The following is a 26,829-nucleotide window of genomic DNA, read 5'->3' as shown; positions in this document are numbered from 1 at the left end:
AGTTTAATTATTCACCCCAATATTATTAGTCTTAGATCAAGGCCCAAAAATTAATACCTCTAAGGTTAAATTAAAAATGTAACTTTAAAATTTTACAATAGACAATTAAGTTAAAGTAAATGTGTTGCATAGAATAAATACTAAAAAATACAAGTCAAATATTGCATTTCACATATTATAAGGACCAAAACCATATTATTGTTTGTTAATGTTCAGTCGGGTCATTTAAGTTGTAATCTGTGAACAAATATGGTAACTGATAATTTGATGTGTCTTTAAATTAATTTTTTTGTTAAATCACCTTTTATTTTTATTATTTTGCAATCGGTTATAAGTAAGAATGATGAGCTCTTAAGTGAAAAAATTACCTTGCTGGAAACTGAAGACTATTTGATAAACAAGGAGTCGGTTCCTTATTCTCTTCAAACTCATTATAAGTAAAATTAATTACATAATGAAAATACATCAGATAAAAAATAAATTATCCAAATAAATGTAATCTCATAACATTTTTAATAAAGTGTTTTCTAAAAATCTGTTTTTATTTATTAACTTAAATCAATTTTTGTAGAATTTTCTGGTATTATTATAAAACATTTACAAAAATATTGTTTGTTTTTTAAATAATACTAACATTTTAATTTTTATTTTAGAAAAAAAAATTATACAAGAAAAATACATATTAATGGCTTTAACCAAATTAATCACATAAGAGAAGATATTAATCTTATTGACTGAAAGAGTATTGATAAATTAATAAAAAAATAATCATACTTGCAACTAACAGCAGACATTCTCTCTCGACTTCTTCAGCAGAACCAGAAAATTCAATTGTTGAACTAGATAAATTCAACGCCTTACTAGCCTGTGATATTACTACCTGCTGACAAGATATCTGTAATAAATAAAAAGATATTTTTGTTAACGTTACCATAAGATTTAAATTTATTTTCAATAATATTAACTAATACGGTAAAAATCATTTTTAGTGTTACCATTTCTATCAATTTACTGTTCGTAACTCTTACAACAGGTAAGACCTGTCCAGGCCTGAAAAGAACAATATTAATATTTCACACCTCTAATTGACATAATTTTTTGTACATATTAACCTAATGACAAAAAGTTATAAAGCATTTTTTGATGTTTCTTAATGCTTTGTTTCAGATTTAAGTAGCAGTTTCCGGTTTTTCTCTTGTGAATCATTACATGTGTGAATTTTTCATAATTAAATTACATTTTTCAAGTCTTTTCCCTAATATTAAGTTATAACCAAATTTAATTTTTTGTTTCTAGAAAGAAAAATGAGTACTGAAAAGGCAGAGGTAAATTACACATCTTTGTAAGTTGTTTAACTTCTTCAAGTTGATTAACAATGGTAATTAATTAGCAGCAGCAGCAGGTGCTTTAACATCTGGCTCAGTGAAATTATACAATGAATACATAGTAATAAAGATAGTTTTGCTTTTTATCTTTCATGTTTATTGATATTTAAATATCACTGGTAGAGATGTGCTCAACCTACAGTATGATTACAATAGGTACATAAGTACGTGGCAAAGAAATTATGTAATTATGCGACAATGTTATTATTAGATTTCCAAATTTATAAACATGCAATTAATGATTGCAATTACTGTAGATACTAAAAAAACAAAGCTTTCTTTTAAATGCCGTATAATGTAAACAGGTCCCAGGGTAAGACACGTAATTCAGTATTGTGTAGAATAATAGATAATAAAATTAGGTTGTTCTTGAAAAATCATTTTATTGAATGTACAAATCATAACATCTGACAATTTCTACTGACTTAATTTGTTATGCATTTTTAGTACAGCAATTACAGAAAGAAATAGATAAATGTATTAACTTGATTTATATATTGGAATAATAAGAATAATCATACTAAATTAAAACAAATAGAATATTTTACTTTATAACAAAATCACTTAATCCCCCACTAACTTCATGAGAGGGGATCAAATCCCATCTACAGACACTTTCACTCTCTCTCTCTCTCTCTCTCTCTCTCTCTCTCTCTATTCTCAAGGTCTTAATTGCACTTAATTAATATTCTGTGTATTAAGTGTAAAATTTCTCAATTTGTTAAATGCTAATGAGTCAGTATATACAGTAAAACATCTATCACTTCTACTAATAACTTAACTTTAAGATTAATCTGTTTCCTTTGAGAAAACCTCTAAGCATATTTTAATTTAAGTTTACAAGCATCTACTAATTAGCATAGCTTTACAATTAATAACAAATTTTCAAGAGGAAAAAATACATTTCAACATTATGGTAACAGCCAAGAATTAATTAGAAACAGCAAACCTGCTGTTGAAGTTCAGCTATGCTTCTTTCCACTGCCTCCTGTTGCTGACAAATATCTTCATCTGAAGATTCTTCACATTCTTCTCTGAATCCATGATGTACAACATGATGTTTTGGTGACAAAGGCTTGTGGCTCTGGAACGACAATAAAATATTTGCACATTCATTCTGGTTTAAAAAATAAATTATCAATTACAAGGTGAAATATAGATATAAGAAGAATTAAATACCACACAATCCTTAATTTCTATTAGATCATCACTAAAGGAACAAAGATACAGATGAGTGAGTAGTGATTGGCGCTTCTCGTTTTCATTGTATTATGAAACTCAAGAAGCATTTTGTGATATTAAAAACAAACACATTATTTTTATGAGTACTTCAGCAATATTGAGACTGATAAAGTGAGTTCTAGAAGAATTTTTATAGTGATATAATTGTAAATCAGATTTTTATAATTAGTATACCTGATTCAAAATCTGTTGTTTTCCCATTACCTAGTTTATATGTTCACAACTAATACACACACACTCACTATATGGTCCCTTATATATATGGTTCCACTATATGGAACGTGGTGAAAGTAAAGAACTATATGGTCTGACAAAGGAGATAATTTAAAATATTTTTAGTTTATGAAAAAAGTGTGCAAAAGAGTAGCAAATGAAATTTTCCCCTGGGAGTCTTTAGAAAAAAGGAGCAAAGAATTTTAAAGGAAGCATTGCTTAAGGCAATTAAGAACATTACTTCCTGTAACCACACAAAAAGCAACCACAAGAAATAGAAACATAGGCATGAACGATTTTGTTAAGAGTATCATACCAAGTTTCTCCTTACCAAAGATAAAAATTACAACTTTTCTTCCTGTATTAAATTTCATAACCAGAGAATACTCTATATAGAATATTAAATTTAGCAGGAAAAATCTAGCGTTTACCAAAAAATTGAAAAGCCTAATACCTACAAAGATAACTTCTCATCTTTGGGAATTAAAATGTAAAAATGATAATTTTATCCATGTTTACATAGATAAAATTTGCATTTTAATAATAAATTCTGAGCTCTAAATATAACAGATAATAATTGAATTTTTTGTTCCTAGCAATAATAAGAATGGTTTTGTTAAAATGATGTGTCTCATCTTCAAAATGGTTCAAAAGCCTGGAAATTACCATGACGTAGAGGAGCTTCTTAGATGAAAATAAAAGTTGATAATGATGATAGATTTGGTAGTCAAGAATCAAGTATGTTGAGGAAACCAAAAATTATTAATATAACCATCAATCAATCCATTTATGTAAGGCATATTATCTTTGAATCAATCTATTGAAAGATATAGTAGAAGCTCAATGATAAAGTCGGTGATGATTGTACAACTGATAAACTGAGGGTATGGAAATCAAATTAAATAGCATTTAACTTGCAACATTACAATGTTTCTATATGAGATTATAAAAACTCCATTCCATAAACTTACACAATTAGCACTTACAATAATTAACACTGATTCTATTGTTTTTGCTATAGTTTTTTTTTCAAGGGATGAGGTATTTAGAATCAATTATAATGAATATGCAACAACCTATATTCTGATTTTTTAATTAGTCCTTTACATGTAAACACTATTGGCGACAAATAATTCCTGTTATTTCCTTTGTATATTCATCTCCAAAATAAAATCATAAATTAAAGCGGTCAAATTTTTCACACTGTAATATTAAGCAAAAAAATAAAATCTTCCTGTTAAGGCTAACATGTACTTCATTGTTTACATTTTTTTTATTATTATTTTACTGAACCAGCAATCCAAAATTATTAACAGTATTGTGAATTAGCATTTTAGTTATTTAGTAATGGATGATGTATGTTTTTTGAGAACTACAATCTCTCCAAATTCATTCATAGAAAGCAGTAGTTGTTTTATAGAATTTGTTTTTACTTACAGCTTTGTGAGCTGTAAGTAAAAACAATGAGAACAAATAAATTTCAATATTACCTTCCATGATAAAATAATATTAAGCATGTTGTGAAATAATAATTACTTGTTATTATGCACCTTCAATAAAAAATCTTTAAGGATATTAAAAAAAATTATCTTGTTCCTCTTTTAAAATAAAATGTTTATGAAATAAGTTATACTAATATTTTAAAATTAGTACGATTATTAAATGAAGAGTTAAATAAAGTTCGTAGGTACAAATATGTATTAGGATATACAAGTTCAGAAACAATAAAAAAAAGTAGTGTAACCAAACAGGTATAAGTTTAATTTTATTGCTAGTAAAATATTTTTGTCATTAGCAAAAGAGTATATAAAAAAATGAAAAAAGACTATGTCATTCATTTAACAGAAAATCAAGAGGTTTTTATAAACCATTGGCGAATCCATACACAAAATTCCTAACAAAGAAAAATTTTTAATTAATATACTTTATGAAAGAAAAAAAAATTGCATAAAAGATACATAACTTAATACCTATCAGAATACAAAAAATTTCCCATACAAATAAACTGCTGTAGTTGTCAATTATCATTATCCTAATGGTTTAAAAAATTTAATTTTTCCACTGGCTGCTTTACTTTTCCCCTCATTATTAAATACTTTTACAGAGATCTCTGCTTTATCATAACATTTATATGGAGACTTAAATTAAAAATATAGGTTTTTTTTTTGTCTTCAGTCATTTGACTGGTTTAATGCAGCTCTCCAAGATTCCCTATCTAGTGCTAGTCGTTTCATTTCAGTATACCCTCTACATCCTACATCCCTAACAATTTGTTTTACATATTCCAAACGTGGCCTGCCTACACAATTTTTTCCTTCTACCTGTCCTTCCAATATTAAAGCGACTATTCCAGGATGCCTTAGTATGTGGCCTATAAGTCTGTCTCTTCTTTTAACTATATTTTTCCAAATGTTTCTTTCTTCATCTATTTGCCGCAATACCTCTTCATTTGTCACTTTATCCACCCGTCTGATTTTTAACATTCTCCTATAGCACCACATTTTAAAAGCTTCTAATCTTTTCTTCTCAGATACTCCGATCGTCCAAGTTTCACTTCCATATAAAGCGACACTCCAAACATACACTTTCAAAAATCTTTTCCTGACATTTAAATTAATTTTTGATGTAAACAAATTATATTTCTTACTGAAGAATCATCAAAGATGCAAAAAAAATTATGATTTTGACCAGAGGAGGGCTAACTAGATTAGAAGTTAATTTTTTTAAATGGGACACATTTGCACCTCGAATTTGGATTCTAGAGACAATGATACATAAGTCTTGTCAGAAACATTTTTCCTTAAAGTGGAATCTAACCTCTAAATAACCTTTTCTTTTTCCTGTTTAGCCTCTGGTAACTACCGTTTAGATAATACTTCAGAGGATGAATGAGAATGATATTCAAACTTTACCTAGTCCTGAATTCCTTTCAAAAACTCTTTTAAGCACCAAAAACTTTTTAATGTTTACAAAACATATTTAATGTTTTTACATTAAATTTACAAAACTTTTTAATGTTTTCTATGCAAACACTATAAATAAATAGGATGTATCATTAAGCTCACCCGGGAATTTTGTAACCTATTCTGCATGTGAAAATAATGGAAAAATTCATACAAACATATGTCCTAAAACGGATTGTTTGCAAGTTACGGCTTGTGCAAAATTTCACTCGATTTCAGCTACCCAGGTGAAATGAGATCGTATTGAAATTTTTAGGACATTAATTAAGGGACATAATTAGTGATTTCTTATGGTTTTTAACGTGAAAAAACTGTACTTATTTACAACAGAGAAATACACTGATGTGGTATACATTTTGGCTGTCTGTAATGGTAATGCTACAGCTGCAGCAGTAGAATATGAAATAAGTTTTCCGAATGAAGCCGATCGTCCAAGTTTCACTTCCATATAAAGCGACACTCCAAACATACACTTTCAAAAATCTTTTCCTGACATTTAAATTAATTTTTGATGTAAACAAATTATATTTCTTACTGAAGAAATATTCGTTTAGCTTGTGCTAATGATATGCATCATTAACTGCTAGTTCCATGTAAAGATTAAAAAGTAACGTAGATAGGGAACATGCTTGTCAGACTCCCTTTCTTATTACGGCTTCTTTCTTATGTTCTTTAATTGTTACTGTTGCTGTTTGGTTCCTGTACATGTTAGCAACTGTTCTTTTATCTCTGTATTTGAACCCTAATTTTTTTTAAATGCTGAACATTTTATTCCAGTCTACGTTATCAAATGCCTTTTCTAGGTCTATAAACGCCAAGTATGTCGGTTTGTTTTTCTTTAATCTTCCTTCTACTATTAATCTGAGGCCTAAAATTGCTTCCCTTGTCCCTATACTTTTCCTGAAACCAAATCGGTCTTCTCCTAACACTTCTTCCACTCTCCTCTCAATTCTTCTGTATAGAATTCTAGTTAAGATTTTTAATGCATGACTAGTTAAACTAATTGTTCTGTATTCTTCACATTTATCTGCCTCTGCTTTCTTTGGTATCATGACTATAACATTTTTTCTGAAGTCTGATGGAAATTCCCCTTTTTCATAAATATTACACACCAGTTTGTATAATCTATCATCGCTTCCTCACCTGCGCTGCGCAGTAATTCTACAGGTATTCCGTCTATTCCAGGAGCCTTTCTGCCATTTAAATCTTTTAATGCTCTCTTAAATTCAGATCTCAGTATTGTTTCTCCCATTTCATCCTCGTCAACTTCCTCTTCTTCCTCTATAACACTATTTTCTAATTCATTTCCTCCGTATAACTCTTCAATATATTCCACCCATCTATCAACTTTACCTTTTGTATTACATATTGGTGTACCATCTTTGTTTAACACATTATTAGATGTTAATTTATATACCCCAAAATTTTCCTTAACTTTCCTGTATGCTCCGTCTATTTTACCAATGTTCATTTCTCTTTCCATTTCTGAACACTCTTCTTTAATCCACTCTTCTTTCGCCAGTTTGCACTTCCTGTTTATAGCATTTCTTAATTGCCGATAGTTCCTTTTACTTTCTTCATCACTAGCATTCTTATATTTTCTACGTTCATCCATCAACTGCAATATATCGTCTGAAACCCAAGGTTTTCTGCCAGTTCTCTTTATTCCGCCTAAGTTTGCTTCTGCTGATTTAAGAATTTCTTTTTTAACATTCTCCCATTCTTCTTCTACATTTTCTACGTTATCTTTTTTACTCATACCTCTTGCGATGTCCTCCTCAAAAATCTTCTTTACCTCCTCTTCCTCAAGCTTCTTTAAATTCCATCGATTCATCTGACACCTTGTCTTCAGGTTTTTAAATCTACCTTTCATTATTACCAAATTATGGTCGCTATCAATGTCTGCTCCAGGGTAAGTTTTGCAGTCAACGAGTTGATTTCTAAATCTTTGCTTAACCATGATATAATCTATCTGATACCTTGCAGTATCGCCTGGCTTTTTCCAAGTGTGTATTCTTCTAAAATGATTTTTAAATTTGGTGTTGGCAATTACTAAATTATACTTCGTGCAAAACTCTATAAGTCAGTCCCCTCTTTCATTCCTTTTGCCCAGCCCGTATTCACCCACTATATTTCCTTCCTTGCCTTTTCCAATGCTTGCATTCCAATCTCCAACTATTATTAAATTTTCATCTCCTTTTATGTGTTTAATTGCTTCATCAATCTCTTCATATACACACTCTACCTCATCATCATCATGGGCGCTTGTAGGCATATAGACATTAACAATCGTTGTCGGTTTAGGTTTTGATTTTATCCTTATTACATTGAGGGTTGTAAGGTTCAGTTAACCCTGCATTTTTCCGCAGTTTGGCTACCAGACATGGCTCCCTGTGATTTTTGGCTATGCACCTTCCTATGTTTAAAATTCTGCTTAGAGGAAAGAAGTCTTGAAGAACAGAGAAGAGATCAAAAGAAATGCAGCAAAATGAATTATCGGTTCACTTAAAATGACTTTGGAAAAAGCTTCCAACAATAAAAACATTGCTGGGATAAAACTGTTACATCAAAAGGAGTCTAATTTGAAGGGAAAAAAGTCACTGAACTATGTTAACTATTTTTGTTTTTATGAGCCAAGATTGGATATTTTTTGTTTACACCTTGTATTTTACTTCATCTGAATATAAATCTGAAGCAAGTCTAATTTTACGTTTGTTAGTATCTTTGGATATCATTCCTTTAGTCTAGTATCTTACCAGTCAGTGGTTATCAGATGATTATTTTACAACCTAAAGAATTACAAATTTACACAACACTAAATTAATGGCCACTAATTATGGCTAATGAAAAGTTTTTTATAAATAAAATAAGCAAGCTATGAATAATAAAATTGTTTTTATTTGTTGTTGATTAGGGCTTAATGAATACAAGTGCCCATGTGTTACTTATAGCATGTACAAGGGATAAAATAATTTCTCACACATAAGATATCACATGAGAACAGAACCGATTGAACTGATGATGATCTAAACTGATAAATAATTTTTTTATAAAATCAAAATTATTTTCATAATCCTGTTAAGAATTCAAATCATTAATAATTTTAACCGTATAAAAACAATCTTTAGAAGTTTGAAAACATTTGAACTTAGGTATAAAAAGCTGCATAAATAATAAAACGTATTAGAAAAAGGTTTATTTGTTTATTTAAGTTGGTTCATTAAATTTACACAAACAAGGTTGTAAAATAAATAAAATGAATTTCAAATTTAGTCAACTGAAATTAACTTCCATGTATTTAGACTTTAAAAATTATGTTAAGAATATATTTAAAATTAACCGAAGTAAAATATTCCAACTGAGTAACTGGTTGGTGAAACTGGAATTTAATTAATGGCCATACCTGTAAAAGAAAGAAAAAATATATATATATATATAACTGATTAATAATTATTTAAAAAACATATTTCAGTAAAAATGCTATTGAAAAACTAGCTTTTCTTCTTTTATACAGTCAATTCAGATGCTATACATGTAAAAAGATGATGCAAGGTTATAAAGCATGGTAATAACAACAAAGAATTGAATGATCCAAAAGTGAATGATGATTTTTAACAAAACAACCACAAATTGTAAAACTTTTTAACAGTATTTTGCTGTAGTTGAAGAAAGTGGAAAAAATTGAAAGATATATATGAGGGCCTTGCAGGCATAAGTCTTATTATGTTGCCGCATACTTTGCTTCATGTTGGCAAGTGCAGCAGTAGCCAGTTCAATGTCAATGTCAAAAACACATGGCTACCCCCGCATCCACCAATCTGGCCTTCCCCACCAAGCACTGGCAGCTATGTAAACAGCAATACAGGAAGGTGAACGCATTTACTCTTGAATTCCCACCAGGGGGAGAAGAAAAAGATGGAAAATGTTTCCTGACCAGCCCAATGTGGGGCTAGGAGATCTGCTGATGGGATGCCAACATCCCCACCTCAGCAACAGGCCTGGTCGGCCCACCAAGTCACTAGGAGCAGACGGCACATTTCTGCCCCACCCTGCCAGGCTTCAAGCACTCTTGCTGGCAGCCTGACTAACAGGTTTACCAGCAGGAGCCGGCCCATCATGGGATCACCCAGCAGACGAACACATTCCCACTGGCCTAGCTCAACAAAGCCTACTACAGCCAGGATACATAGTGGTGACAACAACAGATGCTGACCCAACACTGTGAGCACTGGGAGCCACACAGTATTGGAGAACAAACTGTCACTGAGGAGAAGCTCAGTCTGATTCCAATAAATGAGCTGCAACTCCCCACCAGCTGAACCAACCAACATCACCAGAGACCGGCAACTGAACTCAGCAGCCGTTTTCAGGGTTACCACATCAAATGCACAAATTGCACTTTTCAGGAACACCATTACAAAATCCCAAACACCCCTTTTCTGAGCTACAAGGTTGTTATAAGGTACCGTGTGCCATCAGAGGAATCTGGCAACAATTACAAAGAATCAATTCATAGAAGGTATTTATAAAAAAGTGATACTACAACCCTATAATTCTTCATACATTAGAGATGAGCAATGAAGAGAAGAAAAAATAGGCAGACAGTTTGCAAAATTAAATTTATTAATAAGGTATGTTGATGAGCAGGATCAATATTAAAAATGACCATGGATATGATGAGCAGTAATTAGAAAGAATAGGATCGTCAAATGAAATCATGATATATATTTTCTTTTTCAAAGAGTATACAGCGAAAAGGTTTTTACAACCTGAGCATCAAAATCAAAAGAATGCTATATTCAGAATTTATTGAAACAAGTATTTAAATTTTTGGTAAAGAAGAATGTTAAATTATTTAAAAAAGGGAAGACATTATAATGGTAAAAAAAAAAAAAAAAATGGGAATGGATAAGCTCCTTTTATTCAAAAAATTGTTAAAGTAAATGAGGTTATGTTAGAAAATAAAAACACCTTAACAATAAATAAATCTATTTCAGTTAAATCTACTGTCCAGATTGTTATAATAATATGAAAAAATCATGCACTAACTGCATTAACCACAATTCAAACAACAAATAACATGTTAAGGCAACTATCACACACTGACAATTTTCATGGCAATAAAGTATAATCAATTCATCATAGCTTATTATGTACAATATGTGGTTGCGTACTCATTACACTGCTTTTTTACCAGTATTTGTTACATACATTCTATCTACAGGCAATGACTAACTGTGGAGGCTATTCAGAAAGTAACTTCTGATTCATTAATAAAAAAACACAAACTGATAAATGAAAAACGATTTCTCATGTACATCTTACAACTACTTTTCTACATAACTGCCATCTGAATTAAGGCACTTTCATATCTGTAAACAAGTTGTAAAATATCCTCATCATAAAACTTTGCTGTCTGTGAATTAAGCAGGTAGTAACACTGTTTTTCAAATCATCATTTTCAAAATACTGTGTTGCTGATTTCTTTATTTTTGGGAAAAGTTGATAATCACTGGGAGCCAAATCGGGGCTGTACAGAGGATGGTTAAACAAATCCCACTTGAAATTGTCAATTTGGCGTTGAGTGTGCACTGCAGTATGCGGACAAGCGTTGTTGTGAAGAAAAACAATGCCTGAACTCAGCATGCTGTACAGTCCTTCTCAATTTCTGTAACAACTCACGATAAGTTTCAGCATTGTCATAACTCTTTACATAAAATCAACCAATATCACACCTTCACGATTCCAAAAAACTGATGCCATCAATTTTTAAGAAAAAAGTGTTTGACGTGTCTTTACGGGTTTTAGAGAACTGGTGCCCCCACTGTATTGATTAAGCTTTTGTTTCCATGTTAACAAATTTAACCAATGTCACATCACCTGTTACAATGAGGTCAAGGATTTCATCCTTCTCGTTACAGCAACGGTGAAGGAAGATTAGTGGGTGACCTCATTCTCTTTTTTGTGCGTTAGTCAGAAAGAAGCTTAAGCACCTAGCAAAGCACAAAATTTGTAAAGCCTAACATATCAGTTACAATTTTACAGCACTTTTGCAATATGCAAGGAAAAATTCAGATAACTCTGTTATTGATGATTTTCTCAAATTTTCACATTGACAATAATAATTGCAGGTGCTTACAAGAAGTGCAGAGTTAATCACTTCTTTCATTGTCTTGAATGTTTCTTCAACCTTTTTAAAAACATATAGCACCACTGTCTTACTTCACTGTCACTCATGATATTCTTCCATATACTGCAGAAAATTCACGATGAATTTCAACATCTGACAAGTTTTTTGCATGAAGGAAATGGATGAGGTCCACACACACTTCACAATCAATGAGATTTTCTAAACAGCAGCCATTTTGAATGATAGTTTTACAAGAACAAACAAGAGAGCGATATTTCCAGTAACACTACTATAAAAGCTCACTGAATTGGGTTATTCAACTGTACAAAGATAGAATCACTATCCCCATTCCTTCACTCAATACCAAGGACCAGAAGTTAATTTCTGAATAGCCCTCCCAGTTCAGCGAGATGAGATGAGGAATTATTTTTTTCTCTGTGAAATCTAATTTCTCATTGCACTTGGTGATATCAAGCAAAATCTCTTTCCAAGATTTTAGCATTGTGTTCAGTTTGACTTTGCCAGTCATACAATTACATGAAATTGTGTAATGACAGTAACAATGAACGTGTTTATTGCACACTATGTACTGGAGAATTTTCTGTTGCACATAAAGGAAAGGGTGATATTGAAGACCATGTGAAAACAGCTAACCATAGGAGTGCTATTAATGGTACTGCTTCAGCAAACATGAGATTTTTTTTAAAGCCAAAAATGGGAATAACAATAAGAGTGATCTAGTGTGCTGTTAAAGAAGCTATAATTTCATACCACACTGCTAGACACAAACTCGGTTTCAAAACATCAGACTGCACATCTAAACCGGTTAAAAAGTTATATGACTCAAAATTTTCATCTGCTAGAACCAAAACCGAGGCAATTATTGTTTCACCATTTATTTGATATGTTGAGTTCTTTGGAAATTCATTAATTATGTAACAGTAATGATGGATAGCTCAAACAGAAGTGAAATAAAATTTGTTCCAATTTTGTACGATATTTCAGTCTGGAGGAGGGAATCAAGTTAAACTTTTAAATTTTGATGAAGTGTCAGGTGAAACTGCTCAAATTTAGACTCTGTATCTTTTGCAGTGTGTGAAAAAATACAAACTTGGAGAAAGGTTGATTTGTTATACTGCTGATAACACTAATAGTAATTTTGGTGGTGTGAGGAGAAGGAATGCGAAGAAAATGTGTTCAGAAAAGTTCAAAGTGATTTAGATAGACCTATTTTAGGAATTGGTTATTCAGCCTACATTGTACACAATTCAATACAAACACTCCTGGACGTAGAAGTTATTGTAATAAAAATTTATAAATATTTTCACATATATGCACTATAACTTATATTTTCACATATAACTTCCAAAGAATTCTGTGAATTTTTGGAAACAGATTACAAAAAGTACTATCTCATAGCAGTACGAGGTTCCTTAGTTTGATACCTGCAATAGAAAGAATTCTTCCCATTTTTGATGGCCTAAAATCATACTTATCTTGTCACAAATGCCCAAAATTATTATTTGATTTTTTTGGAAATCTAGAAAGTGAACTGCTTTTGAAATTTTTATATGGTACTCTACAATCGTTTAATAATATATTTCTGAAATTAAAAGCTAATTCTATCACAGCAACAGAAGCATTTCACACATATTCTGAATTAATTTGTCAACTTCAGGAAAGAAAAACCCACAGATTTATACCATCTTCTGCCAAAGAATTGCTATGCACTCTAAAAGAAAATGATGTTCAGGAACAAAAACAAAAATTCTTCTCAACCTTAGACAATTTTTATAATTCTGATATCGAATGCCTAGAGTTGTGGAAAGCCAGTTTTGACAAAGTTAATAAGTTTCAGTGGATAAAGTTACGAACTGAAATTGCCTGGTCTGATTTAGAAGAGTGCACAGGTTGTTAATGGAATTATAAAAGATTTTGTAACTATTGATGATCTATTTGATGAACTTACATGTTGAACCAGGTAATTCAAAACCAAAGGGTAGGTTGTGGTTCAAGTTCTGAAAAAGTACCAGATACTACTGAAAAGAAGTGGAAAGCAATTTTTAAGGTGTTTCAAAAGACTGATATTTCATGTTACAACATTTCTAAAATGGTGAGTTTGTGATGTCTTTGCCTGAGACATCTGCTCCAGTTGAGAGAATTTTTTCAATTACGGGGAATGTTTGGTCTGCAGAAAGGGGTAGACTTTCAGTATCTACTGTTAAACATCTGCTAAATGTTAAAATTAATTTAGAATTTTCTTGTTATGAATTTTATGATGTAATTAAAATAAACAAACCATTTTTGAAAAAAGTCATGTCTAATGAAAAATACAACTGAATAAAAATAGTTTAATGTTTCAGTAAACTGTTAAAACTTTTAAGTAATTTCAAAAATATGTCCTGGGTTGGACCCAAAAAAATATGATAAGCCTATTTATACTTAATAATCTCATATACTGTCATATGACAGTTAACATACTCTCATATACTATCATATGACAGTATATAAGATTATAAAGATTTCTCTTATTGCTATAGAAAGACACAGATTTTGTCCAGTATTACTGTACCAGTGTGAAAAATTCTGCAGTATTTTAAAGCATAATCCTTTCAAAGTTCATAGATTGATAGCAATCGTACATATCACCTCCCTATGCTTCAAACTTCATCCTTTGGTAGTACCCCTTCTAATATATATTAATAATATGATTAATATATATATTTTGAGAAAACCACTGATCCACTACACTTGCTATCCATTAAATTTTGTGATTAGATTCTTTATGGTCAGACATTCTGTTTTCATTCTTGGTTTTTCAACCAAGATGAAAACATTGTAACACCTTCAACTGTCTGATTTCACGGGGAAAAATAAAATATCATAGCATGTGAATTGTTCTTCAAGAAATGTTCTATTTTCAGAAAAAATTAAAAATCATAATAGGTCTAATATATTTGGGTCCCCTTGCTCCTCCATGGGACTCTTGCAAGAGTCCCTAATCCCTTTAATTAAAAAACTCTAGTGCCCTTAAATACCAAGAATTAAAATATTTGATGTTTGAATCATTCTCTTTGAAAATAATTTCTCTCAAAAAATATTTTAAAAAAAGCCGGGAAAAGTTTGCATATCCCAGGTTAACACTTTACAGGATATTTAAATATTTAGAGTACTACTGTGAAAAGGGTCAAAATGCTCATTAAAAAATTTTGATTTACTTGATCAACTGATGTTTTTACATTAAAAATTATGCAGTGTTAAATGCATAAATTATTAGTAAAACATTTCCATCCCAGTAGATTCCCTTAACCACATCATCAAAATTAGTTTGATTTTATCATCAAAATTATTTTTATTTTAGAGTATAATTGCCAAAAAAATTTTGGGTCCCATTTGACCCCCATCAGTCAACAGCTACTTCATAAAATATTTTGAATAATAGCCTGCAATTTGAAATCATCTCTGCTAAAAAGAATAGTCACAGATTCATAAATAATAACAATATTTACCTCCATCAAATCAGAAACAAAATGTTTTCATGTAATACAGTACAATACTTGGGCTTACAAGAAATAATGGTTGCATTGCCATTTTTAGTAAATTACTGGACCATTTAAAAACATTTCCCATCCATTTATTTAAAATATAATTAAAAAATGTTCTTTTACAGAAACAGTATTACTCTTGTTTGATGGATTTTTAAATAATAATTAATGAAAAATGAAAAAACCTGAATTTTCTGCATCTCTGTTCAACATATACATAAATGTAGGCTCATATAATTTTCATCACCTTTTGAATTGTGTTTATACGTAAATATTATTTCTAGTGTTTATAATTTTAAAAATACTGGCAAAGTATAACATAACTTTCCTGGCTATTAATAATAAAAATTAAAATAGTTAGAGCCAAAAAAAAAACATTATATATCTTTTAGAGTTGGGAATAAAATTTAAGGAAAGGTTTTCTAAAATTATTCATATATAGGTTAAGCTTAACAAAATTTACTTAAATAAAGTTTTCTCTAAATCTAACACCTTTTAATAACTCCTATAATAAGAAAAAACATTTTTTCAAAAAGACTTTTCTGCATTTTAGATCCAGGGTCTAATTTATAAAAAAATTATAGACATTTCTTGATGATCCTGTGTATGGTATATAAGTTTTAAAGATTTTTGAAAACTGAAGGAAGTTGGAGCAAAAGAACAAAAACTTTCAATTTTAATTTACACAAAATCTCAATTTTAAGAGGTGGGGGTTGATTTTTAAAAAAGATCTTTTGGATTACTCATATATGCATTGTAGGTAATAAATTTACTTTAATACATTTTTCTCTAAAATGCCTTTGAAAAAAATCAAAATTGTTTTTATTGCAACCCCCTTAATGAAATTAAAAAAAAAAATTATCAGTATATATAGAAGAAATATTTGACCTGATTTGAAGATCCATTTGATCAGTCCTGAGAAGTAAGGTCAAAAGCGCATAAGTAGATTTTTTTTGGTTTAGATCAACTAGTTGGATCCTAAAATGTAAAAATTCACAAAAAATCCTAAAAATGTAAAAATTTGCTTCATTTTCGACATGATCGCCATACCTTCTCTTTTAATAAAGTAATATAAACTTTATGATTTCTTTATTTTTATTTTTAACTTAATTAAATTAGTTTTAATTAAAAAGACTTGATCGGATTTTTTATTTTATGATTAATTGTTAATTTTTGAATACTCCTCTGTTTAAGGCTTTATCATGGATTCCCTCGATCCATTCAGGCAAGTGCTGGCGCTATTTATATTTCTTTTCTCTGTAGAATAGCTTATCTACCCATTGACACTCCAATCTGTAACTAAAATTCAAATGAATTGCTTCCTGAAATCTGTGATAGTATTTTGGTCCTGTTGTTGCAGGTACATTTCGCAGATATAAAGTGAATAAGAATATTGTTGGGTATGATATTCTCCTACAGAGAATTGCAGTTAATTCAGTTTTTCATAACTAATGACAGATAACTATCTTTCATTTATATGGCTTATGTTAGGATATTGAATTAGTTAATTATTACAGTACTCTTTCGGAATCAAAATGAAAGTAATTTTACCATTACTTGGACTTGAATGCTGCCCATAATATTGTGTAACAGCTGATCAGCAACAACACTGACGAAAAATGAAAAAACCTGAATTTTCTGCATCTCTGTTCAACATATAAATAAATGTAGGCGCATATAATTTTCATCACCTTTTGAATTGTGTTTATACGTAAATATTATTTCATGTGTTTATAATTTTAAAAATACTGGCAAAGTATAACATGACTTTCCTGGCTATTAATAATAAAAATTAAAACAGTTATAGCCAAAAAAAAAAAAAACATTATATATCTTGTATCCGCATTAGTAAATCCTGTATCAGCAAGACAAAACTGTTTTGTTTGATAACAATTGGAAGTCTTGGGGTTTTTGATAAACTCCAGTACAGTTGTCATTTATAAATTTTTTATCAGAATGTAATAAAAAAAACTATAGTCATGATACAACTCTGTGCTCTTCAATAGGAATATCATTAAAGTTAATTTCTGTTTTATATTTATTCTTGCATGGAAGGTGTGTGTACATAACTCTCTGTCTGCCGGTCTTTCTGAGTGTGATTTTAGTGCAAAGGAACAAGCAGTAAGAATGGCTAAACCGTTTTTAACTGCTTGCTTGTACTATGTTAGTCTCTAAATTAAATCGGCTAGACTTATTAATTTTTTTGAGTTCTAAAGCAGATTTTTTTTAATGTGCTGCATGTATATAACTTAATCTATTATTAATTGGCCTCAGAATAGTAACCTTTCCCTGCCTAATTTAATTGAGAATGTAGAATCAGGTTAGATAATGTAAAAGGCCTGATGTGAACTTGTAAAAAGATATTACTGTTAAGCGATAGATAAAACTTCTTATTTGAGAAGTAATAATGGTTATCTTTTCTTTATTATAATGTATAAAATTTTAATTTAAGTTGGATTTACATAAAGAAAACTTGTATGTACATGTCTGTGTATGTTTTTTTTTATATTTCAGGTCTATAACGTACATGTATTTTCAGGATGTGTAATTAATAAGTGTAGTGGTGAGTGTACACACATATGATTAAGTTGCATATTATTTTTTAGTTACACTTAAAGTTACTGCTTAAGTACTAACTTAAGCAGTTATTTGCATAGTTTTTAGATATGGTACATATTAATTGAATAGCTAGTTAAATAAATCAACATCACTATAAAATTTAAATAAGATATTTTTTGAGTTATCAGTTTACATTTAATTATCATTTTTAAACAGGCCATCTATTCGTTAACTAAGCCATACTTATTTTTTATTTCATAAATGTAAAATTTGTAATTATTTCAGCTGTTTATGCTCATGAGATGTTTCTAAAACTTTCAAGTTATTTTGGAAATTTACATTTGATGATTTATTTTTAATGAAATATTTTATAACATTTTCAATTTTTTCTGTTTATTTTTAAATTTATTCATTTATCAAAAAATCTTCCCTTCACATGGTCTTATGGATCTAATCGCAATAAATAGTACTTGTTCCAAGTTAAAATATTTCCTTCATCATTTAAAGTAGAGATTACCTTGTTCAAGTTGAGACCTCTGTTAATATTAAACAGTAAAAATATATTTTTTATTTTAAGACTAGTAAAAGGTTTTGAGAGTATAATGTTTACACGTGCCTGCTTCTTAAGTTCTTTTATTCTAATAATATGTATTGTAGTATTACTAAAAGTGATTTGTAATTTTTAAAAATAGAAAAGTTAAGACAAAAGATTACATGATCGTATATTATAATAATATTACTATTACGATAATTAAAGTATTACTAGTAAAGTATGTAATGTTCAGATATATTTGAACAATAAGAAGTTTAACTAATTGCTAAGTAAAATAATTAAATACTTTATTTACTTATGTAGTTAAAGTTCTGAATGACTTCCAACATGAAATGTTTATAATAATTAATTAGCAGCGATGCTAACAACTTGTCTATTTCATGGATTAAGTTATAACTAATTAGTGATGTTGCAGGATGCACATCCAAATTCAGTTTGTATCCAGTTTAAAGTATCATTACTTTTCTATATTCATGTTACCAGTGTTCTTGAACTGGTCACAATTTAATTAATTGATTTACATAACAAATGTCAACCTGAAAATTGGTGGCTACCAAGGTGATCACTGTTTTATTGTAACTAAAAAATACGTTGCTGAATAATCTTAAATTTAAAAATATATAATTGTAGTTACATGAGCTAAGTAATTTATATTTCTTTAATATTAATATAGTATAAGGATTCATTTATTTAGTTCATATTATGTGAAATAATTACTATTGATTAGTCATATGGCATATAGTTAGAGTAGATCTATCTATTGCACAGATACTGGAAATGATTCACACCATCGCTTTTGGTGATGGAAATAATATATTGCTTGATGGAAATAATATATTGCTTTCAATCTTAATGTAAATTAGTAATAAATTAAAGATTTGCAGGCTGGAAATTGTTTTATTTATAAAGCAATGTTAAAAAAAGGGTTAAATCTTTATTATTGTAATATTCTAGAATTACATTTATCATATAGTAGTAAGTAATGTGAAGATAACGAGCTTTCTCATTCATATCAACCATTCCTACCCTATCCGGCTTCAAATTGAGAAAAAGCTTTTTCAGATCTTCACAGTTTCAGAAACCTCCATGCCTGCGTCTGAATAGAGGCAGTATTGACCTCAGGATGTTCCCTAGAAACAAATTAGGAATTTCCTGTTCTTCAGAAAATAAATGATTTAATGTATATAATTCTGCAGTATTTGCAATTCAATACTCCCAAGTAAGATGTTGTCAGGGAATACGAGTTATTTTACACTTGGTGACCTTCATGTAACAAACCACTGCATTATCCTCAACTGAATACACTGTGGATACTGAAAGATTCATATTTCCTTATGTATTAATAAAGCAAGAGTACTTTAACACTTAGTGCTGGGGGTATCAAAATGTGCCTGTTTGTAGAATGGTAGCCATTTTTGCTTATATTTGTAACTTCGTAAATTTAGAACTAAAAATAATATAAAATTTGTACTTAAAACAACATATAAAACCTCAACTCTTCTAGTTTCAAATGATATATAATATATACTTCTACCATTTATGAATAAAAAGATATAGCAGATTTTTGAAAGCCTGTTTTTAAATAAAAAATTTTTTTACATTCGGTTCACACTTAAACTATCACCAACACTAATATTTATTAAAATTACAGTAGGCCTACACCAAAATAGTTTTACTTTTTAAAAAATTTAATTTTTAGGTAATTTTTTATCGACTGCATCATTATACGAATTGTTAGATACCATTATAACTGTATAAAACGCGAACGTAAACAAACACGTAATTTCAACGATTGTAACTGCACGATACCAAATCGATTTTATAATAATCGATATTACCAAAAGCGCACTCCTTGCCTTATTTAGGTACTAAAATGTATACGAAAGTAGTGGACTTGAATAAATCTAATCTTTTTTTTTTTTAAATCTTTTGACGTGGCTTGCTAGCAATAACAAGATGGCTGCATGTTGTGTGGAAACTTGTCTTTCTAAAATTATTTTAAATTCAGTCAGATTGAATGCTAATTGACTTACTTATAAATAAAGTATTATTTTAATAAAGCTGTAGTTTTACTATAACATTTAACGTATATTAAAGTGTTACGGGCCGTATACTCGTCCGTTTGACTGTGATGAGATTCGGCGTCCAGGTTCATCGCTCGGCTCTACCCTGCGTATTTGTTTTTACATTAGACTGTTGTTATTGTGGGTGAGTACGTTACGTTAATTGTACATAATTGTTTTAATTAGTTATTAAATAAGTGATTTTATTGCATCATATAAAAGAATTGTAAAGAACAAATATGGCTGATGCAATACATTCGTAGTTTTGGTCTGCTTGGACAGTGATATTTTTATAGATATATATTTTTTTTAATTTTATTATTTTTCCTGGATTGTAATATGACTTGAGTTTTAAATTATTATTTTTTCGATTATTTAATTGTAATTAATGTAGTGAGATGGACCAAACGTAAATTTATTTTCTAGCCTAACACTATAAATTTAGTGCGAAGTGTGTATTGAGTAAAAGTTTTATTTATTTTATTCGGTTAATTATAAACTTCGTGTACATTAAGTGTTTGGTGTTTCTGCCGGTGTATTGAGAATTTTTCGTTTCGCTTTCGCGTTCTTTTCGTCTCAGTATTATTAGTTGTCAAGTTCGTGTATTCATTATTTATTTTGTTAAGCCCTGTTAGAAATTTATAAATCATTACTTAAAGCATAATACATTTACAAAGCAATAACTTGTAAAGAATTTATAATTTTTTTACATTTTTATCTTTTGCAACTTTAATGTCATTTACATGATTTTATGGTGAAATGATTTTACCTTACCAGAGTAAAAAAAAATATTATATTTTAATTAAATTCATTCTTATTTTGTTGTAAGAATAATTCATGTAATATAGTGGTGTATGCCTACTTGCTGACATTGTGCTACAGTACCTGTACGTAATGTTTTGTAGCAGTATGAATTTATTTCTGTTATTTTTAATCCTTGAAAATTCCATTGAAAATTATTTTAATAGTACATGCTAGTTTCTTCTACAAATTTTACATATTCCTGAATTTGTGTTGACCATTGTGCCCTTCAACTTTAACATGTTAATTTTTACATATATGATAATGAAGAGGTAGGTTGTTTAGAAGTATACAGACAATTATTTATATCTACGTAGAATATAAAATTTAATTTTTTCATGCTGTGTATATGTGTGCTTACTCGATCATTGTCAAAAATATAGTATAGATATAAATTTTAAGATATCTTAAAATCTTTTTTTCTCTCTTTTTTAAATATAAGTTTATGTATATTTTATTGTATTTAAATTATATATTTATTTATGTTTTCTATTTTACTTTATGCTGTAAACTCAAAATTAGTTATTAGTCAGATAGGAGTACACCTCGGACATTTTTGTTGCCACTATATTTTTTTTAATAAAAAGGATTCTATTAGTTGAACATGAGTTACGGTTCACTTACCGACTTAAAAATTATTTGCTTGACTTTTTTGTGGTGTGGTTGGTATAAATTTAATTGTTACTATTTATCTTCTTGATTTAAGTTAATGTTACATTAGATTTTCTATTTTGTATGTATATATCAGGTGAACCTCTAATATCATTACAATTAGAATCACTTTTACAGTTTGTCTGATGCCACGCCTTTTATGAATGTAATAACTTATAAAATTGTAAGCATTTTCCATAATAATTTACCGTTTGTCCAAACTAGAAAGTGCTGACTTTTGGAGTTCTCTACGAGTTGAAGAAAGATAGTTTCATAAAACGATTGTAATTATTGCTTTTTCTTAATGTATATGATTGTTTTGACTACTGATGGTATTAAATTGCATAACTAAAATTATTTAAATTCAAGAAATTTTTGTTGTAAAATATGGTAATTCTGAGCAATTGATCAACTTCAGTTTTTTTCATGTTAACATAGAAGATGTTTAGGATCTAAATGTCTGAAAGCATGTTTGGATAGCGGGTGACCCGTAAGTTCACACCATGTTAGTACTCTAGTCGATTAGTAATCAGTTTTTGGAGTTATTGAGATTTGTTCAGTTTACTGATTTGTTCTGTGTTGGGAGATTAGGGTTAAGGTTAGGAATAAACCGTAAACTAACCTTAATGGTCATTAGAGTCGAATCGAACTGTGATTCTGGTGTTGAAGATGACTGATTGTGTTTTTTGTAAGGTGACAAAATGACTTATCATTCAAATGACTTATAGCATAGAAAATGTATTATAGTCTCTTTATAGTGACCATATTTCCATTTAAAAATAAATTCAGCCAAGCGTTATATGAATCCATTTAAGTATTGTCATACCTTGGTAATTTATCTCCAACCTCTCTTCAAAAAAGTGTAACCTTAACTCAACCTCATGACAGAATGGATTAGCATCTGAGCATGTATCGATGATTCACAGAACCGGTTGCTGATCGGTTAGACTACTGTGATAACACGCTGCTGACTTTAAAATTGCACAAGTCACCTGCTGACCAAACCTGCTTTCCAACATTTAGATTTTTTTCTCCTGATACTAAGCATATTTCCTATGATATATTAAAGTATGAAAAGAATTAAATTGATCTAGTAATTGCGCAAAATTACTTAAAATAAACTTTCCATTCTAAATTCTAATGCACGTTGAATCATTAAAACTATAAATTTTCATTTAATAATAGTAGATGATTTTTAAAACAAAAGTATGTTTATAAAGTTTCTGCATTCAAAATAGAATAAATCAAAATATGTGTGTGTTTCTTGAAAATAAAAATAAATATCGCGTTATAAGATAGATTAAAAATTTGTAAATAATAAATTACAGACTTTGCGTATAAAAATTCATAATTTCTCACTAGAAAATTTCTGTTTATCGAATCAGCATTTCATGATTATTTTATCTGCATTTAAGATAAAACAGATCTTCTGATTGTAAATGCTTTAGGATCTCTTTAGTGTGAGCAAAAAAGACCATTTATATCTTGGGAAAAATTTCTATTTCATTGAATATACTACTGTAATTTTACTAATATTATAACAAAGTAGCCGAATATTTCCAAATCATATGCTGTGTCTGAATATTTTGAAGTTATTCGGTTTGTTAAATTTATGTTTTCTATTTGTTGTAATTTAAACAGAATTAAATAAATTTTAATTATATGTTCATTTGGTTTTGTTGTTCAGTCAGAAACGATCTTCCCTGTTGTTCACAACCCTTCTCCCCCCAAAAAAGGCAATACATATATGCATTAGTTTATGATTACAGCTAAGACATATTTTCAGTTCTGTTAATTGACCACCACTGTTTTATAACTTACAACAAATATTAGTCTGCCATTAATTAGTATGCAACTGCACATTTACTCGCCACACACCTTTCTACACCTCCATCTCTCATGGTCGTCACTTACATCCGACACCGTATATTTGTAGTGATTTTTCTTTAGGTCAAATGTTAACATTTTGCATAAAAACAATACAACTATTTTTCGTTTTTATTAGCTCACGATTACTCCACGACTTATTATTTAAAACGATTAACTCCACTCTCTGATCGAACTAGTACAGTATTATTCATTTACAACAATGCACTTTGAAATAGAAAGGACCACCCAGAACACGCTTAACTATTAAATTCTGCCGGTGTATGTGTATTATAAAAAATAGTAGGGAACAGCTAACAGAACCTGTCCCTTATTTTTTACGGTTTGTAATATATATTATTTAAAAAACAGTACATGTTACACCTTTTTGGGTCGAATGAATCGAGTCTTTTGACGGGATATTACACTTAATAACAAGTAAATATGAACTCCGTTAAATGACGTGATCCGCATTTCTCCGTAGTTACGACGTTCCGTCAAATGACGGGAACAGCACTCTAAGTGTTAAACTACAATGATTTGTGATTTTTAGACATGATGGTGAGGAATAATTGCATTATTTAATAAATAGGGGGTCTTAATTATAAAATGGCCGCCACATATTTGTTTCTAGAAGTAACAGTTATTACCGATAATTAATATCAATCAACTAATTAAAATACTATTACTAATAATAATAATAGTATCAGTGTTAATTAAGTATTTAAACATTTCACATATATAAACATACAAATATTTAACTTGATCGGTAAGTTAAGTATTTAATTATTATGTTTAATTAAATTCCCTGTTATAAAAACATATTCAAACGTTACATTAAATTTTACAAAATAGCCAATTTGGTAACTACCCCTAGTAATTACCTCTTAAGTAAGGGATGAATAAAATACCGAATTTACCGTCAACAGTTATTAATAAAAAGAAGGATTAACACAGTTTAATTTCATTTCATTAGATTATAATATAAAATTATTTATCTACGAAAACAAATATCTTTTTAGAAACACCTTAAATAAATAATTATATAATAAAATTTAATGGAAAGTTGTGTTTACATATCGGTCTTACGTAAAAGTTATAAAAATTCCTCAAATAAATTTTTTTTAAATATTAGGCATAGAGAATTTAGATTGTCAAAATGTCTCTGCTACAAAACGGTCTAATTTTTACTTCCTTGTACGAAGTAAAGGAAGTATTGTAATCGCGAAAAGTGTCTGTTTTCAGATTTCAACGGAAATATCCATTTTCATCATCCCCGATTTCATTTTGACTAGTTTCGGCGTGACTTCTGTACGTCTCGTATAACTCAAAAACGATTAGCCGTAGGATGTTGAAATTTTTGGGTTTAGAACAGTTGTAACATCTAATTGCGGACCTCTCGTTTTGATTGCAATCAAGCGGACCAAAAATGTACAAAACAGCCCGAAATCCAATTTTTATTTGGATTTTTGAGGTTTCTTAATTGCAGTAATAAGTCCTCATCGAGAGCTTGTCAACGATATATCATAAGCGGTATTTATTTTCATCGGTTTCATAGTTATAGCTCAATAAAATTTTAATTAATGAAATATTTGGATCTTACAAAGGGAAGGCACATCGGTTCAAATCTGATTTCATATACATATTTTTTTATTTATTTAAATATATTGATTTATTAATAATTATTAATCTCAGATTATAATAATAGTTTTAAAATAAATAATGATTCAATAATAACAAAAAACTATATATATGTATGAAAAAAATCGGAAGTTATTAATGAAGTAAGATTTTATGTAATTTTCATTTAAAAAAAATATGTATATGTAATATAATAGGCGTACAAAGAAGTCATGTGGTATCCACATTAGATATTTCCTGTATGACACAAGTACATCAGGGAGGCTTCATGGAGAAAATCTGAAGTTTTTAATCGAAAGAGTACCATAACTTAGAGAAATACAAAAAACTATTTTAAAGTTAAAAAAAAATTTAATTAAATCTTTGAACGGGTGGGGGGTGGATTTTTTCTTTACCTTCTGTTCACTAAGGATCACGTTTCCAAAATTTTGATCTCTTTTGCTTTCCAAAATGTCACATTTCTTCGGTCCATCTATTCAGGTTTATACCTTCTTTTTCTTTTTCACTAGAAACGTAGATTTTCAAATCAATTTTCTAAATTTATCTCTGTCTTTATACAGATCATTATAATGTTTATTATTTTTAAATCTGTTTATTTTTCTTTAAACCGGGCTCTGTTTATGTAGAGATTAAATAGGGTTTAGTCAAGCACCGATTCCGGTGGCGTCTCGTACTTGAAATTACTGGGGGTGCTGCTCCAGAAAAACCTTTTCTGGACCTTTTCAAGGGCGTGGTCAAATTTTTATGGAAATTAAAAGAACCGACAAAAATGAATCGAATAGAATAGCTGGAAGCAGGATATTAATCTAATTCTACACTTTATCGGTTTTTTAAGCACAGCACATTCTGCTTTAAAAATCGTATTCGGTTTAACCGAATTATTAATAAAATGTCAATACAGATAATATTTTATAGTATTATTAGATAATAACTTAATAAAATGTCGGTTTAAAAACACTGCAGTCTAACTGTACTTAATTTAAATTTCTATTACATAGAAACAAATACGTAATTATTTTTTACTAATTACCTTCTCTTTTGCCCTTCCAGCGTATTTTTGGACGGTTGTGGCGATCAAAGAGTTCTTGCTTTACACAATCTTCTGATCGCTACTGAAAAACAACTAAACCGCTTTCGTATTCCTTCTACCGACTAAACTAGAAAAGGGAACGAACGTGGAACGTTCCACACACACGCGGAGTAAAAACAAAACTACC

General features: G+C 29.5%; 1 protein-coding gene and 2 long non-coding RNA genes across 5 annotated transcripts in view; 1 reads left to right on the top strand and 2 right to left on the bottom strand.

Annotated features, from left to right (window-relative positions):
- Positions 1–501: 501 nt before the first annotated feature.
- On the bottom strand, positions 502–26,829 carry LOC142333663 (uncharacterized). Its single transcript, XR_012758651.1, has 3 exons — positions 26,643–26,829; positions 2,335–2,469; positions 502–895 (listed from the first exon to the last, which is right to left on the bottom strand). It is a non-coding gene; the product is annotated as an uncharacterized LOC142333663 (long non-coding RNA).
- Positions 8,993–20,117, bottom strand: LOC142333662 (uncharacterized). Its single transcript, XR_012758650.1, has 3 exons — positions 18,886–20,117; positions 16,367–16,777; positions 8,993–9,206 (listed from the first exon to the last, which is right to left on the bottom strand). It is a non-coding gene; the product is annotated as an uncharacterized LOC142333662 (long non-coding RNA).
- LOC142333660 (uncharacterized) overlaps positions 20,523–26,829 on the top strand; it is a 240,648-nt gene continuing 234,341 nt past the window's right edge. For all 3 annotated transcript variants that reach the window (XM_075381056.1, XM_075381055.1, XM_075381057.1), the window contains exon 1: positions 20,523–20,798. The gene's annotated coding sequence lies outside the window, so the exon portion shown is untranslated. The remainder of the gene's footprint in view (positions 20,799–26,829) is intronic.

The sequence above is a fragment of the Lycorma delicatula genome, chromosome 13 (assembly GCF_047948215.1).
Source record: "Lycorma delicatula isolate Av1 chromosome 13, ASM4794821v1, whole genome shotgun sequence".
Lineage (NCBI taxonomy): Eukaryota > Metazoa > Arthropoda > Insecta > Hemiptera > Fulgoridae > Lycorma > Lycorma delicatula.
The sequence above is the reverse complement of the archived record's forward strand: the minus strand, read 5'-3'. Positions and strand labels throughout refer to the sequence as shown.